The sequence below is a fragment of the Arachis hypogaea genome, chromosome 1 (genome assembly GCF_003086295.3).
Source record: "Arachis hypogaea cultivar Tifrunner chromosome 1, arahy.Tifrunner.gnm2.J5K5, whole genome shotgun sequence".
Classification (NCBI taxonomy): Eukaryota; Viridiplantae; Streptophyta; class Magnoliopsida; order Fabales; family Fabaceae; genus Arachis; species Arachis hypogaea.
Window position 1 is genome coordinate 80618483 of NC_092036.1, and position 17126 is coordinate 80635608.

Here is a 17126-nt window from a genome sequence, read left to right on the forward strand (position 1 = left end):
GTCAAAAATGTAGAGAAATATGTGCAGACAATGATCAAGAACCAGGAAGAGGAACAAGCGAATTCCTTCCCAAGAGACACAATGCAAGATCCTATGGAAGAAAGTGAGGAAACCAATCAAAGGAGTTTATACTCTAGTGAATTAGAGAACTTTCCACCCTCACATATGGAAGAAGAGGGAGATGCACAACTTCCCATGCCCTTGGTAAGCAATGAAGAAGAGATTGAATTAGAAGAAAGCTACCAAGAGGAAGAGGTTGAAATTGAGGAAGCTTGCATAGAGGTAGAAGAATTCAAAGAAGAACACAAGAGAGTGGAGCTTGAAAGACCTCTTCCAAAGCCATCACCATCCAATACAACATTCAAGTGGGTAAAATTCCTATCCTTAACCTTTACTTTCCCACTTGAATATGGGCTACTGGAGACGGATGGCCAACATAAAGCTCTTTATGGCATTAAGAGTAAGAGGAAGATGGTTAGTGGCAAGAGTTGTCAAGCAAGGTTCAATATGGTTGCATGCTCCAAATTGAAGTGCAAGGATTTGTGTAGAGCTCAATTGAATGGATCTAGAAGGTTGTTTGGATGTCTCTGTGAGAATTCAGATCACTTGCCACCTGGTGGGAACAATGGTGATCCACAAGAAGACGGGTGTAAAAGCAATGTTTGGGACCCTAGAACTCATTCCCACAATCAATACTCTTGGGGCCTTGTCACTTGCTTCAACTTGCTCAAAGGCGTTATGCGCCTAGTTTGGGATCCCGGTAGCCATTGGAATTACAAACATTGGTGGAGATTCCTGGATCAATACAAGCAAAAGCCACAATGACAAGGAGCTCACCACATGTCCAACTTAAGGACTTTAACTAAAAGTGCTTGGTGGGAGACAACCCACTGTGGTATGATCGTTCCTTTTCATTCTTAGTTATTTTTCGTAATAGTATTTTTCTTACTTATTTTATTTTTATTGAATTCTTACTAATTTTCTGATCATGCAACTATTTAGAATAGGAACCGGATAATAAAAAAATAAAAAATAAAAAAAGAAGAGGAGCACATGACGCACAAGTGTCGCTGATGCGTACGCGTCATATGCATGTGCGTGAAAAATAAAATTTAACAGAGAGATGCGCGGGAGTGGCGTAGAAATAATGCCTTTTGCACAAACAAGCCCACGCGTACGCGTAGCCCACGCGTGCGCGTCATTGGTAATTTTGGCACTCCACGCGTGCCCGTCTACGCGTACGCGTCATTGGTAATTTTGGCACTCCACGCGTGCGCGTCACTGACGCGAACGCGTGACCTGGAAAAATAGCGTAAATATGTGTTTGGGCAGAGACTTGTGCTGGTTTGGGGCTGGAAGTGTGCTAGACGCACAAAATTGACCACGCGTACGCGTCCCTGACGCGTGCGCGTCATTTGACCAACTGGCCATCCACGCTTGCGCGTACATGACGCGAACACGTCGTATGCCAATATTGGTTCCCTAGCCATGTGAACAGAGAGCTGCGCGGATGCGCAGCTGGCTTCACACGAATCACACAAAACCCATGGCACGCGAACGCGTGCCTGATGCTAACGCGTCATTAAGAAAATTCGCGACCCATGCGTATGCGTTCTGCACGCGTACGCGTCGCCTTCGCTGCACAGTTTTCACTTTTCTTTCTCTCTCTCCCACTCCTAATATTTTTCTTTCCTCTCACTATTTGTTTTTATTTTCAGTTCTTCTCTACTTGAGGACAAGCAAACCTTTAAGTTTGGTGATGACGCTGCGCTTATAGGTTTTCTAGCACAAAAGGGAGGCGAATCATCTTCACGGAGGAGCATAACCTGAAGAATAAAGCGACCACTAGGATAACTAAGGTGGTTGAGTTCCTTTCATTTTTTATTCCTCCCCTCTTTTTTCTATGTTATGTTCCGGTTTTTTGCTATTTTGCTTTGTCTGTTGCATGATCCTTTATTAATTAGAATCCTAGGTCTAGTTTAGTTTTCCCTTAAATGCTTTAATTCTGAAAAGATGTCTCATGTATTACCTACTGAGCTTGAATTCAAAAAAATAAAAGAAAATAAAAATACAAAAGTGATGTATTGCATGAGAAATTAAGTTAATTTTAAGAGTAGTTTTATTTACTTAAAGGTGGTGGTATTTTCTGTGATTTTTGAATGCATGATATGAACAGTGCATATTTGAATTTGAATCAAGGGATGTTGATGTACAATGAATAGGAATTTAGAGAATTATTATCACTTCTCTGAAGTAAACAGAAATTTAATCCTTAAAGCAAAAGAAACAGCAAAAGAAAAAATAAATAAATAAATAAATAAATAATAATAAAAGCAAGGTCCAAGGCTCTGAGTATCAATGACTAGGGAAGTTAGACATGATTAAAATCTTAAAGAGTTGTTTCCCCTAGTCATATGCTTGTGGTGTGATTGTGTCAAGTAATCCTTGAGACAGAACACTTAGAGTCGAGACCAAGTGCATTTAACAGAGTATGCCAAAGGCTTTGAGCACCACTGTCTAGGAGTAACTGAAAGAAAAAATCAGGACTCAAAGAGAGTCCCCCAATTAAGTGCTTGTGCTGTTTCTGTGTCAAGTAATCCTTGGGACAAAACATTTAAAGTCACGGCTAGGCTCAAGGTGCAAAGCACCAAAGAAAAATAAATTAAAGTAAATTTGCTGTGTTCAAGGATAGTGACATCCTTCTAATTTAAAAGGAGAGTGAGATGCCAAAACTATTTAGGATTACAGTTGTAAACCCATCTATAAGAAGAGACATGAGCTTAATCGAACTCTCATTCTCATGAAAATTCACATCCTAAGCCTATATTAGTTTTGGTTGCTTGAGGACAAGCAACAGTTTAAGTTTGGTGTTGTGATGCGTGAGCATCTTTTCTATCTTTTTCTAGTGAATTTGTATATAATTTGTTGAGTTTAATAAAGAATTAATTATCTTTTAGCCGATATGGATGCTACTTTGAGTCTTTTGAAATTTTGTTTATTTTAGATAGCATTCGGCGAAATTTGATGGAGTTTCTGCAACACAAGAATCAAATTAGCAGGATTCCATTAGGGAATTCTATACAAATTTACATTCCACATTCCATGAGCAACTAAACCTCCACTGTTAAGGTTAGGAGCTCTGTCTATTTGTATGTATTGATTTTATTTCTTTTTCTATCTTAATTCATGTGTGGATTTATAATTTAAGAATTATTTTCACTCTTTATTTTATGAATTTGGGTGGAACGGAAGTATGACCCTCTTTTTATTTGAGTTCTTGTATAACTTGGAAAAGCTCTTTACTTGAACAATAGGTTGAAAACATATTCTCCTAAATTTTAATTATTTGGATTTAACAGGATACGTGACATATAATCCTCTTATTTTTGGGTAATTAGAATTTTTGTGGCATATATACTGAAATTTGAACTTCACCCTCTAATTGGAATTAATTGACCAAGGAATTGGCAGTTAATGAATTTTAGAAGAGACTAGAAAGGTCTAAGGAATTAGGATCTAGTCACATTTATTTTGCCAAAAATTAAATCCTACATGATTAAAATAGTTAGTAAGAAACGTTAATCCGGAAAAATAGATAACTCTGAAGCCTTAACTGTTTCTCCAATATTTTATTTTCAACTTATTTATTTGCATGCTTGCCTTCTGATATTTTCGAATTTAAACCTTTTGAATATCTCAAAACCCTTTTTTGCTTGCCTAACTATGCCAATCAATCAATAACTGTTGCTTAATCCATCAATCCTTGTGGGATCGACCCTTACTCACGTAAGGTATTACTTGGTATGACCCGGTGCACTTGCCGGTTAGTTTGTGGGTTATAAAATACCGCACCAGTGACAGACGCAAAAGGATAGTAAATCCTATTCCTACACGATCGAGAACCAACAGCTGATTAGCCATACGATATCTGTGCATGGTATTTTTCATCCGACACGAGCAACCCGACAGTTGATTAGCCGTACAGAAACCGTAGAGGACCAATTTCACTGAGAGGACGGGAAGTAGCCATTGACAACGGTGACACCCAACATACAACTTTCCATGGAAAGAAGTATGAAGGATTGGATGAAGGCAGTAGGAAAGCAGAGATTCAGAAGGAATAACGCATCTCCATACGCTTATCTGAAATTTCCACCAATGAATTACATAAGTATCTCTATCTTTATTTTATGTTTTTTATCTTTTAATTTTCAAAACTCTATAACCATTTGAATCCGCCTGACTGAGATTTACGAGATGACCATAGCTTGCTTCAAGCCGACAATCTCCGTGGGATCGACCTTTACTCACGTAAGGTTTATTACTTGGACGACCAAGTGCACTTGTTGGTTAGTTGTGCGAAGTTGTGAAAAGGAGTTGAGATTACAATTGTGCGTACCAAGTTGTTGGCGCCATTGAGATCACATTTTCGTGCACCAAATTTTTGGCGCTGTTGCGGGGGATTGTTTGAGTTTGGACAACTAACGGTTCAGCTTGTTGCTCAGATTAGATAATTTTCTTCTTGTTTCAACCTTTATTTTATTTTCAAAAAGTTTTCAAAAATCTTTCAAAAATTTTTCTTCTTTTTCGGTTTTCCAAAATTTATTTTCGAAAAATCCAAAAACATTAAAAAAAATCAAAAAATAAAATTTTTGTGTTTCTTGTTTGAGTCTTGAGTCAATTTTTAAGTTTGGTGTCAATTGTATCTTTTTAATTTTCAAAAAAAAAATTCGAAAAAAAATTCATGCAAGTGTTCTTCATGATCTTCAAGTTTTTCTTGGTAAGTCTCCTTGTTTGATCTTCATATTTTCTTGTTTTGTGTCTTTTGTTGTTTTTCATATGCATTTTTGAATTCATAGTGTCTAAACATGAAAAATTTCTAAGTTTGGTGTCTTGCATGTTTTTCTTTTCTTGAAAATTTTTCAAAAATAAGTCTTGATATTCATCTTAATCTTCAAAGTGTTCTTGGTGTTCATCTTGACATTCATAGTGTTCTTGCATGCATCATTTGTTTTAATCCAAAATTTTTATGTGTTGAGTCATTTTGTGGTTTTTCTCTTTCCTCATTAAATTCAAAAAAAAAAATCAAAAATATATCTTTCCCTTATTTCTCTCATAAATTTCGAAATCTTTGGGTTGACTTAGTCAAAAAAATTTTTAAAATAAGTTTTTTCTTGTTAGTCAAGTCAAGATTTCATTTTTAAAAATCTTATCTTTTCAAATCTTTTTCAAAAAATCAAATCTTTTTTATTTTTTCTTTATATGTTCAAAAGCTTTAAAATTTGTTTTTCAAAATCTTTTTCTTAATTTTATTTCATAAATTTTCGAAAACTTTACTAACAACTAATGTAATTGATTCAAAAATTTAAAGTTCTTTCTTGTTAAGAAAGGTTCAATCTTTAAGTCCTAGAATCATGTCTTTTAGTTTCTTGTTAGTCAAGTAATCAATTTTAATTTTAAAAATCAAATCTTTTTAATTTACTTTTCAAATCTTTTTCAAAATAAATTTCAATCATATCTTTTTCAAATCATATCTTTTTCAATCAAATCTTTTTCAATCACATCTTTTTCAAAAATGTTTTTATTTAACTAATTGTTTTAACTTTTAATTTTATTTCTTTTCTTAATTTTCGAATTTTAACTAATAATTAAAATAAAAACAAAAATATTTTCCTTCTCTCTTAATTAAAACTCAAATTTTCTCCCCTCTCTCATCTTTTTCTATTTATTTATTCATTTACTAACACTCTTCTCTACTTCTTATAATTCGAACCCTCTCTTCCTCTCCGTGTTCGAATTTTTCTTCTTCTTCCTTCATTCTTAACTTCTTCTACTCACATAAAAAAATCTCTATACTGTGACATAGAAGATTCCTCTTCTTTTCTGTTCTCTTCTTTTTCATATGAGCATGAGCAAGGATAAGAACATTCTTGTTGAAGCTGATCCGGAACCTGAAAGGACTCTTAAGAGGAAGCTAAGAGAAGCTAAAACACAACACTCTGAAGAGGACTTTACTGAAATTGTCGAAAAAGAAGTAGAGATGGCCGAACCCAATAACAATGGTGGAGGTGCAAGGAAGATGCTTGGTGACTTTACTGCACCAAATTCCAACTTTCATGGAAGAAGCATCTTAATCCCTGCCATTGGAGTAAACAATTTTGAGCTAAAGCCTCAATTAGTTTCTCTGATGCAACAGAATTGCAAGTTTCATGGACTTCCATCAAAAGATCCTTTTAAGTTCTTAACTAAATTCTTACAGATCTATGATACTGTTAAGACCAATGGAGTTGATCCCGAGGTCTATAAGCTTATGCTTTTCCCTTTTGCTGTAAGAGACAGAGCTAGAACATGGTTGGACTCTCAACCTAGAGATAGCCTGAACTCTTGGGATAAGCTGGTCACGGCTTTCTTAGCCAAGTTCTTTCCTCCTCAAAAGCTGAGCAAGCTTAGAATGGATGTTCAAACCTTCAGACAGAAAGAAGGTGAATCCCTTTATGAAGCTTGGGAGAGATACAAGCAACTGACCAAAAAGTGTCCTTCTGACATGCTTTCAGAATGGACCATCCTGGATATATTCTATGATGGTTTGTCTGAATTGTCTAAGATGTCATTGGACCATTTTCCAGGTGGATCCATTCACCTGAAGAAAATTCCTGCAGAAGCTCAGGAACTCATTGAGATGGTTGCAAATAACTAGTTCATTTACACTTCTGAAAGGAATCCTGTGAGTAATGGGACGCCTCAGAGGAAGGGAGTTCTTGAAATTGATGCTTTGAATGCCATATTGGCTCAGAATAAAATGTTGACTCAACAAGTCAGTTTGATTTCTCGGAGTCTGAATGGATTGCAAAATGCATCCAACAGTACTAAAGAAGCATCTTCTGAAGAATAAGCTTATGATCCTGAGAACCCTACAATGGCAGAGGTGAATTACATGGGTGAAGCCTATGGAAACACCTATAATCCCTCATGGAGAAATCATCCAAATTTCTCATGGAAGGATCAACAAAAGCCTCAACAAGGCTTTAATAATGGTGAAAGAAACAAGTTTAGCAATAGCAAGCCTTTTCCATCACCCTCTCAGCAACAGACAGAGAATTCTGAGCAGAGCCCCTCTAGCTTAGCAAACATAGTCTCTGATCTATCTAAAGCCACTCAAAGTTTCATGAATGAAACAAGGTCCTCCATTAGAAATTTGGAGGGACAAGTGGGCTAGCTGAGTAAAAGAGTCACTGAAACTCCTCCTAGTACTCTCCCAAGCAATACAAAAGAGAATCCAAAAAGAGAGTGCAAGGCTATAACCTTACATGGTGTGGCTGAACCTAGAGAGGAGGAGGAGGACGTGAATCCCAGTGAGGAAGACCTCATGGGACGTCCTCTGGACAAAAAAGAGTTCCCAATTGAGGAACCTAAGAAATCTGAGGCTCATCTAGAAACCATAGAGATTCCATTGAACCTACTTCTGCCATTCATGAGCTCTGATGAATATTCTTCCTCTGAGGAGGATGAAGATATTGCTGAAGAGCAAGTTGCTAAGTACCTTGGAGCAATCATGAAGCTGAATGAGAAGTTATTTGGTAATGAGACTTGGTTGGATGAACCCCCCTTGCTCACCAATGAACTGAATGACTTAGTTAGGCAGACATTACCTCAAAAGAAATAGGATCCTGGTAAATTCTTAATTCCCTGTACCATAGGCACCATGACCTTTGAGAAGGCTCTGTGTGACCTAGGGTCAGGCATAAACTTAATGCCACTCTATGTAATAGAGAAACTGGAAATCTTTGAGGTACAGGCTGCCAAATTCTCATTAGAGATGGCAGACAAATCCATGAAAAAGGCTTATGGACAGGTAGAGGACGTGCTAGTAAAGGTCAAACGGCTTTACATCCCTGCTAATTTTATAATCCTAGACACTGGGAAGGATGAGGATGAATCCATCATCCTTGGAAGAACCTTCCTAGCCACAGTAAAAGCTGTGATCGATGTGGACAGAGGAGAGTTGATCTTTCAATTGAATGAGGACTACCTTGTGTTTAAAACTCATGGATCTCCCTCTGTAACCATGGAGAGGAAGTAAGCAAAGCTTCTCTCAATGCAGAGTCAAACAAATCCCCCACAGTCAAACTCTAAGTTTGGTGTGGGAGGCCACAATCAAACTCTAAGTTTGGTGTTGAACCCCCACATTCAAACTCTAAGTTTGGTGTTGGGAGGTCCCAACAATGCTCTAAACATCTGTGAAGCTCCATGAGAGCTCACTGTCAAGCTATTGACATTAAAGAAGCGCTTATTGGGAGGCAACCCAATTTTATTTATCTATGTTATTTCTTATTTTCTTAGGTCGATCACCATGTGGAGTCACAAAAAAAACTACAAAAATTAAAGAAAAATAAAAAACAGCATTAAAAACAGCACACCCTGGAGGACAAATTTACTGGCATTTAAACACCAGTAAGAGTAATGATGTGTGGAAAGCGATCCAACACAAAACTCACCGGCAAGTATACCGGGTCGCATCAAGTAATAAAACTCACGGGAGTGAGGTCAATCCCACAAGGATTGAAGGATTGAGCAATTTTAGTTTAGTGGTTGATTTAGTCAAGCGAATCAAGTATTGGTTGAGTGATTTTGTGTCCGACAGTAATTAAACAGCAGGAAATGTAAAGGGAGAGGGATGAATTGTAGAAATTAAAGAGAACTGAAAGTAAAGGTACTGAATCTTAAAGAACAAGAAACTAAATGACTGAAACTTAAAGTGCAAGAAATGTAAATTACAGTAACTTAAAGTGCAAGAAATATAAATTGCTAGAATGGAAAAGGGATTTGAGGACTGGGAATTCAGAATTCAAGTAAGGGAAATTAAATTGCAACAATTATCAAAACAAGAGATGAATTGAAATTGACTAGATCTCAAACAGAAATGGAAATTTGATTGTAGCAGTGGTTCAACAGAAGAACCAAAAGGAAAATTGGATCTCAGGACTCCAGAGACTAGATAGCAGAGTCTAGATCTCAATTGCCTTCCCAGATCCAAGTTCACAAAGCCAGTAAAGAGAAATTGAAGATTGAAGCAGTAAAGGAAATTGAATTCAACTCAATTATGCAGTAAGAAAATCAAAGAGATCTTAAATGGAGATTGAGACAGAAGTTCCTCAATTCTTCACACTCAAGACTCAACAAAAACCCAGCAAAGAAAACAAAATGATCAGAGGAAAAAGAAGTGAATTCTCTCCTCCAATTCTCAAGACAAGTTTGCAGGAAAACAGAAAAATGGAACGTGCTCTTCAGTAATTAAGAATGAAAATTCAAAATGAAAAGAAGCTCTCCAAAGGAAAAACTCTAAACTCTCCTCTAATCCTAACTAACACCTATTTATACACTTTCTATTTTGGATCTAAGAATTTTGAGTGGGCTTTTTGATTTGGTGAAGAAATGAATTAAGTTGGATTTTTGAGTGAAATTCAGCCCATCTTGCTCCCAGGAGGCTGCCCTACCCTTGTGGAGGGCAGAGCAGGGAAATTGTGTGATGAAGCATGTTGCGTGCCATGTGTGGGATAGGCAACAGGATGCTGCCCTGCCCTTGTGGAGAGCAGGGCAGTGGTGTCATTTTGCGGCCTTGCCTTCCTGCCCGTGCGTCCAAGCTGTGCGCGCCCAAGCTCCTGGCTGTGCCAATTTGTGTGCCATGCACCAAGAAATGCTGCCCTGCCCTCCACAAGGGCAGGGCAGCGCAGGCTTTCCTTGTTCTTGGGTGTCCCAAGTTCGAAACTTGCTGGATGGCTTTTGTTGCCCTTTTTTCTTGGTTTTCTTGGCACCAAAGTAGCGCCTAGTTCTTTGCTTCCTCAAGGTGCTATGTTCGATCCTTGGAGTTTGAAAACAAACTAATTTTTGCTTGTTTTCCTTGTATTTGAGCGCTACTTCTTTCCTTCTTGTTCTTGGGTTCGAAACCCATGGGTGGCACTTGGAGACAATTTCCTTTGATTTATTTTGGTGAGAGCTCGATATTGCTCTTGAGGGAGGCAGGGCAGAATTTTTCCTTCCCTTGTTTCTTGGCCTAGAATTGTGCTCCGCCCTCAAGGAGGGCAGGGCAGTGAGGCCTTGAGTGCTTGGTTCATTGTTGTGCTCCCTTGGAGGGCAGTGTGCTCTTGAGGAGGGCAGTGTGGCTTCCTTCCTTCCATGCGCTACACTCTTTTCTTCCTTGGGCCATGCTTTCTTAAGCCACGCTTCACTCTTTTCTTCTTTTTCTTCACCTTCAAATAATCAAAACAACCAATCAAAGTATCACTAAATTTACAAGGTTTATAAATCAATTAAAAATCAATTAATTTAGCTTAAACCTCATGATTTAGCATCAATTAAATGGTGGTTGTTTGATTCAAATAAAACATGAAATTCCACTCTAAATTGCTTACTTATGGTGCAAGAAAGTGCATAAAAACTAATGAAACAAGTGAAATTAGCTTGAGAAATGGATATATGATGACTTGTCATCACAACGCCAAACTTAAATCTTGCTTGTCCCCAAGCAAGCATCAAATTAAGAGGAAATGAAATGAAAAAAGAAAAGCATACATATCCTTATTAGGCATATAGCATAACTTGATTCATGGAGTTTTTATGCAGACAATGATAACTCAGTTATTGTTTGCTATTACATAATATACACCTTTCCTCAAAGGCTCACTAAACTTGCTGTTGTAAGGTTTACTTTGTGCTTGCTCCCTTGCTAACTTTTCTTTAACCTCTTGGCCTAAAAAAAGTAGTCTTTCTCTATAAAGTCGGTTGATTAGGATAAGATTTTATCCTTTAAGAGCCGTACATGCATCTTTTGATGCATACGGTTCACAAAAGATCGCAAAAATAAATCAATGTGTAGATTTCAACCCCCTTTTTATTACTTTATGACTCTTTTCCAGAATGGACTTTTTAGAATTCCTAACGAAGGGAAAGGAAAGGTCTTTTTCTTACAATTCTTTTTTTCAATAAAGAGGACTTTTGAGCCCTTCTTTTATCCATACATATAGAATGTATTTAACTTTTTGAACTAACTCCTCATTGATGTATTGTTTTCATCGAGATCGAATCTAAATAAAATTAAATCACAATGTAATTTTCTTGTTTCTGAATGGGCTTCTTCAATTCTTTTCTTTTAGGTTTCTGTTCTACTCTGAGTAAAGATCTGCCCGATTCTTATTTGCACATATAGGACAAATACTGTAATACCACATCTTTTTGCTTTTGCTACGAACCCCCTGATTCTGAATTTCTTTTTTCACATATATGACATGCTAGAAGTAGTAATCCTTGGTATATTACCCAATTGGGTTTGTCTAAACAGAGCCTGGATGCTTCATTTTATTTATTGGTCCAGTCAAGCCAACCATAAATAATTCAAAATTGAGAATACTAATTTGGATACCCCCTAAAAAACTAAAAGATCGATATAATTGAACTTCATTACACTTCACGCTCCAGATTTATGACGATTCAATCAATATTTTTCGGGGTGAAAGAGAAGATACCTCAATCGGTGGAGAAAACGGGGAAATGCCATATAACCCATATATATCTGACAAGTCGCAATTCTCATTTTGCTTAACAAGCTTATTATTCTTTGAAGGCTTGGTGTCAAATGTTGCAGCAGCCTTTGGCTTTATTTTTACTCAACATTTCTTCACCACAGACACATGGCTCACTATTTCCTCCTAGGATCATTGATGCCCAGCACCTCTTTGGATAACTAAATGTTCTGTAGCTAGGTTGCTCTTTATTGTGGACTTTCAATTGGCCATCCCAAATCAGTTGATCTAAGTGGCCAGGTTTTGAAATACCCCTTAGAATTTACTTATCCAAGCATATCCTAGTACAAGAACACCACAGGCATGTGTCCTAGGGTCCAAGCTATTGGTGCCCAGCCTTTATTCTTTGTTTTTCTTGCCACATTGGCTTTTTCTACTTCCTTTTCTTTCTATTTTATTTTCTTCTCAAGGGATTTTTTTCATTACTGATAGGACCCTTTATGACAGCAAGCTAGCTCACACTTCAATGAAAATGACATTATGCAGCACTTATTTCATGAGTTATGCATTTAATCAAACACATATACCACCATTAACTTCCATTCTAACTTATGCAACATTGGATATTTACTTTCTAATTCAAACATTTCTCTTTTATTCAAGCATATAGGAAACAAAACAAAATTTAAAGCTAAGTGATGAATGACAAGCATTATACAGATTATTTCTCTAGCTACTTATTGAACAAGAAAAAGTGCATGAAAATGAAATAAAAGGAAATAAACAGTGGAGGCATCTCATGTTTCAGACATGCATCTCCTTATTAGAAGTATGAAAGAACTTTGCCACCTTCTAATGATTGTGGCTGCTGCTTGATTCTCCCTTTTTCTTCTTTCTCTTCCCTAGCTTGGAATAGTCTCGGGCTTCTTCACCAGGGCACCTTCTATCCCAAACAGAATCTAAGAGTCCTGAGAGCCCAACTTCTTCCAATCTGTTAAGTGTTACCTCCGTATAGTGATGGGACCTTGCTTGCTGCTTGGCTTTAAATTCTTGGCACTGCTCAAATGGCTTGATATGTGGATTGAGTGTTGGCAAATTGTGGGTCAAGTACTCCAACCTTGCTTGTATGTTTTCATCACTCTCCACTTTTTGCACATATCTAACTTCTTCCATAGTGTGATGAATATTCTTCCACTGATACAGGTTGTGACTATATTCCCCTGCTTTAGCTTGACTAAAGTACAGCTTATCATATGATTCTTTGAATTCTTTATATTGCTCTTTTTGTCCTTCAAGAATCTTTGCTTGAAACTCTTGCTGCTGAGTCATCATTTGTTGTTGCCATCTCTCTTGCTTCTCCTCCATTTGACGCTGCCAAGCTTCTCGTTCCTCTTTATCCCTCAAATATTGCTCCCTGTGCTCTGGATGGGGCTCTAAATATTGCTCTTGGTGCCCTTGATTTTGCTCTTGTTGAGCTTGCATGAGTTGCTGAGATAGCTCTTCAATTACTCTTTGTAGCTGGCTCATGTCTATGGCACCATGAGCTTGCTCTTGTCCTTCCTCACTTTGTGATCTCCTTTGTCTGGGAGCTACCACCCCCTCTTGATCATCTTCTTCATTCATCCCTTCCATGCTCCTCTTGGTGATTCCTTTCCCCTTTTTCACCTTTTCTGTGTCCTCATCTTCAAAGATCACTCCAGCTTTGTTGCATAGCCTGAGGATGGTACTTGGATGGCCAAGACCACTTGATTTGCTTGTGTTGTTAGCCATTTCTTGAATACTATTGGCTATAAGTTGTGCGAGGTTGATTTCACCTCCATGTAGGATGCAGTATGTCAAGAGTGCTCATTTGATTGTGACCCAAGAGGCGTTTCTAGTAGGAAGGATAGATCTCTTTACTATCTCATACCATCCCTTGGCCACAGGAGTAAGATTTATTCTCTTCAAGTGGTTTGGGATCCCTTTTGAATCTCTTTCCTAGTCTGTGTTTCCATACATAACCCTTGCAAGATCTCATCAGGATTATTTTCCATCTGCAATCTGGTCTCATAACTAGGCTCTGCATAAGTTATGGTTCTCAACTTCAGGGCCCTAGTGATGGCTGCTAGACTGAAATTCACTTCAACTCCTCTGACATAACTCGTGTAGGGGACACTATCTTTGTTCTCTTTTACAGCATTTGCATAGAATTCCCTGATCATGACTGCACTAATGTCAACGAGAGGAGAACATAAAAGTTCCCACCTTCTTTCTTTAGTGATTTGCCTCATGATGGGGTATTCCCCGTCCTTCAACTCAAGGCCCTTCTCATAAATGACATTTTTTGTCTTCATGAACCTATGATATCTCTTTTCATAGAATTTGGATCTAAATTTTCTTGCATCATAGGATGGAGGCTTGGTCACCATTGGTTCCTTTCCCGGCCTTCTTTTTGAACTTGAAGAGGCCATTATAATTTGAGGTGAGAGGAAGGGAAAAGTGGGAGTATGGGAAAAATGTGTTGTGTTTGGGATGATGCTCGATTTTGTTGTGTAAGAGAAGGGAATTGTTGGCTTTAGTTTTGGGAGCAGAGGTGATTATGGTTTACAAGTGAAGGTAGGTTGTATGAATGTGTAAGCCATTTAGTGCTAACAGCTTCTTATAGGCAAGTCCTTCAAACTTTCTAACAAAACCATAATGAATGAGGAAGGAGTTCGTTGGTGCTCATGAAGGGTTGAGATTGAGTTGAACATATAGAGGCTCATGGATTGAACGGTCTGCATGCATTGTTGAAGTTTTGACGAGGATTCTCTTCTCATTGGTTGCATGTATTTAGGTGTTCGATGATGCATGCATGCAGATTCTGCTTCCCAAGGAGCACGCTTTTCTAGGAACATGTGACCACTCCTCACTTAGCTTGTCCTAGCCGTGGCCCCTCCTTGTATTTGTCTCAATCTCTTTCTCCTAAATAAACCAAAACAGCTAGCCTTAGAACATGAATATATACGTTGGTAAGTGGTTTGCAATAAAGAAGAAAATTGTTTTTGTTTCTTTTTCATAAATGTTTGATTCTATAAATAGGAAATGATCTTCTGAACATTGTTACACATGCAGACACCAAACTTAGTGTTTGGTCATATGCTTCATCAAAATGACTATGCATATGGTCTAAGAATACCCCCTTCCCTTTTTTTGAAAACAAATTTGGGTGTGCCTTAGGGCACACCAAACTTAGAAGTCTGACATATGCTTCAAAACAATGTATGCATTTATCAAGTATGAACGTTCAAAATCATGCTCAGGTAATCATAACTTATTGAATAAAAGAAAAGACAGAAATCTTAAATCATGGGTTGCCTCCCATGAAGCGCTCTTTTATTGTCACTAGCTTGACATTGAACTCCCTTTAGGGTGGTTGATGCTGGTGATGTCTCAACTTGTCCCCTCTCACTGTAAGCTTTCTCTGTGTGCCTTGATGCTCAATTTCAATGTGCTCAAGAGAGAGTACTTGGTTGACAGTGTAATGATCTTCTGTTCCCAGCTGTTGATATACTAATTGCACCTTGTCACCTTTGGAAAATCCTTCAGTTGGGAATTTTTTTTTCTTCCACCCTTTGTAAGCCTTCTTCTTGTTTTTCTTCTTTTTCTTTCTTGTTGATCTTTCTCCCTTGACAGTGACTTGAGTTGTGATACCTCCCTTTTTGTTTATCATCCCGGCTTCGTTTAGAATTCCTTCTCCTCCTTGCACCTGCTCATTCTTCTATTCTACTATGTTGTTGGTTGCTTGCCTTGGAAGACAATCACTACTTGTCTTGCTTGTTTCTTCATTACTTTCTGATTCTGGGAACACTTTGAAGGTAATGCTTTCCTCATGCATCCTAAGGGTTAGATCTCCTTGCTCTATATCTACGATGGCTCTAGCAGTGGCCAAAAATGGGTGACCAAGTATTATGGAGTCATTCTCATTCTCTGCTAAATCCAGGATCACAAAGTTTGTAAGAAAGATGAACTTGTCAACCTTAACTAAGAGGTTTTCAATTACCCCTTTGGGGTATACTACTGATTAGTCCACCAATTCCAAGGACATTTGTATTGGTTTTACCTCTCCTATGCCAAGCTTTTTCACTAAAGAGGATGGAATTAGATTTATGCTTGCTCCTAAGTCACACATCCCCTTGTTGATGAATAGACTTCCAATAGTGCAAGGTAGGAAGAAGCCTCCAGGATCTTCAACCTTGGGAGGGAGTCCTTTTCTGATTAGTGCACTACATTCTTCAGTGAGCATTACAGTCTCCTTCTCATTCCAACTCCTTTTCTTGTTGATGAGCTCCTTTAAGAACTTGGCATACAGAGGCATTTGCTCCAATGCCTCAGCCAAGGGTATGTTGATCTCTAGCTTCTTGAAAGTCTCGAGGAATTTGTGAAAATGTTGATCCTTTTCTTCTTTGTGGAATCTCTGTGGATAAGGTAGTGGAGGTGTAAGACTCTTCTCCACTTGCTACTGTCTTGGATTTGGTTCTTCCATGATCTGCTTTCCCTTCTTCAAATTCTGTGGTTGGTTGTTCTCTTCTGTGAGCTCTTCTGGGACATTCTTACTTGTTATGTCCTTGTTGTTAGCTCTATCTTTCTCTGTTGGTTCTTTGTCACTCTCCATGAGCTTCTTGGTTGCCCCTTTGTTGCCATCCACCAATGTCTTTCCATTCCTTAGTTGCACAGCTTTGCACTCTTCTTTTGAATTAGGAATGGTGTCACTTGGTAGTGAGCTTGAAGGTCTCTCAATAGAAATCTGCTTGGAGATTTGTCCAATCTGCCTTTCTAGGCTCTTCATGGAAGCTTCTTGGTTCTTTGTTGTCAATTCTTAGTTCTTCATCATCTTCTCCATGAGCATCTCTAGATTAGTAATTCTCTGAGAGTCTTGTGAGGTTGGTTGGTTTTGGGGTGTTGATGGATAATGGTAAATGTGTTGGTTTGTTGGTTGGTTATTGGATGGATAATGGTTGGAGTTGGGGTAATTGTTTTGGGGTTTTCTGTAAGGATTTTGGTTAGTTGGCTGCTGGTTGTGATTTTGGTTGTTTCTTGGAGTGTTTTGAGCTGAGTTCCTTTGCCATGGTTGTTGGTTTTGGTTGTGGTTATCTCCTCACCTAAGGTTTGGGTGGTTCTTCCAAGATGGATTGTAGGTGTCACCATACACCTCATTTGATCCAGAATTTTGGTTGTGCATATAGTGCACTTGCTCTTGTTGTTGTTCTTCTTGGTTCTCTTCATTCTGCCCCCAAGGAGTTGATGGTTGGCTTGTGGCACTTATTGATGTAACCTGAAGGCTATCAATTCTCTTGGCCATTTACTTAAATTGTTGTTGAATCTTCTGCTGCATCACTTTGTGTTGAGCAAAAATTGTATCCACTCCTTCCAATTCTAACACTCCCTTCCTCTGTGATGGTTGGCATTGCCTTTGGTGAGCAAAGAAATATTGGTTGTTGGCCACCATATCAATGAGGTTTCAAGCTTCCTCTGCAGTTTTCATCAATTGCAGTGATCCTCCAGCTGAGTGATCAAGTGCCTCTTGAGCCTTTAGAATAAGTCCTTCATAGAAGTTCTGCAGCTTGTCCCACTCAGTGAACATCTCTGGTG

At 38.2% G+C, this 17126-nt stretch overlaps 1 non-coding gene across 1 annotated transcript; it reads right to left on the minus strand.

Annotated features, from left to right (window-relative positions):
• Positions 1 to 6442: 6442 nt before the first annotated feature.
• LOC112715279 (small nucleolar RNA R71) lies at positions 6443 to 6550 on the minus strand. Its single transcript, XR_003159600.1, has one exon. It is a non-coding gene; the product is annotated as a small nucleolar RNA R71 (small nucleolar RNA).
• Between the last annotated feature and the right edge of the window lie 10576 nt (positions 6551 to 17126).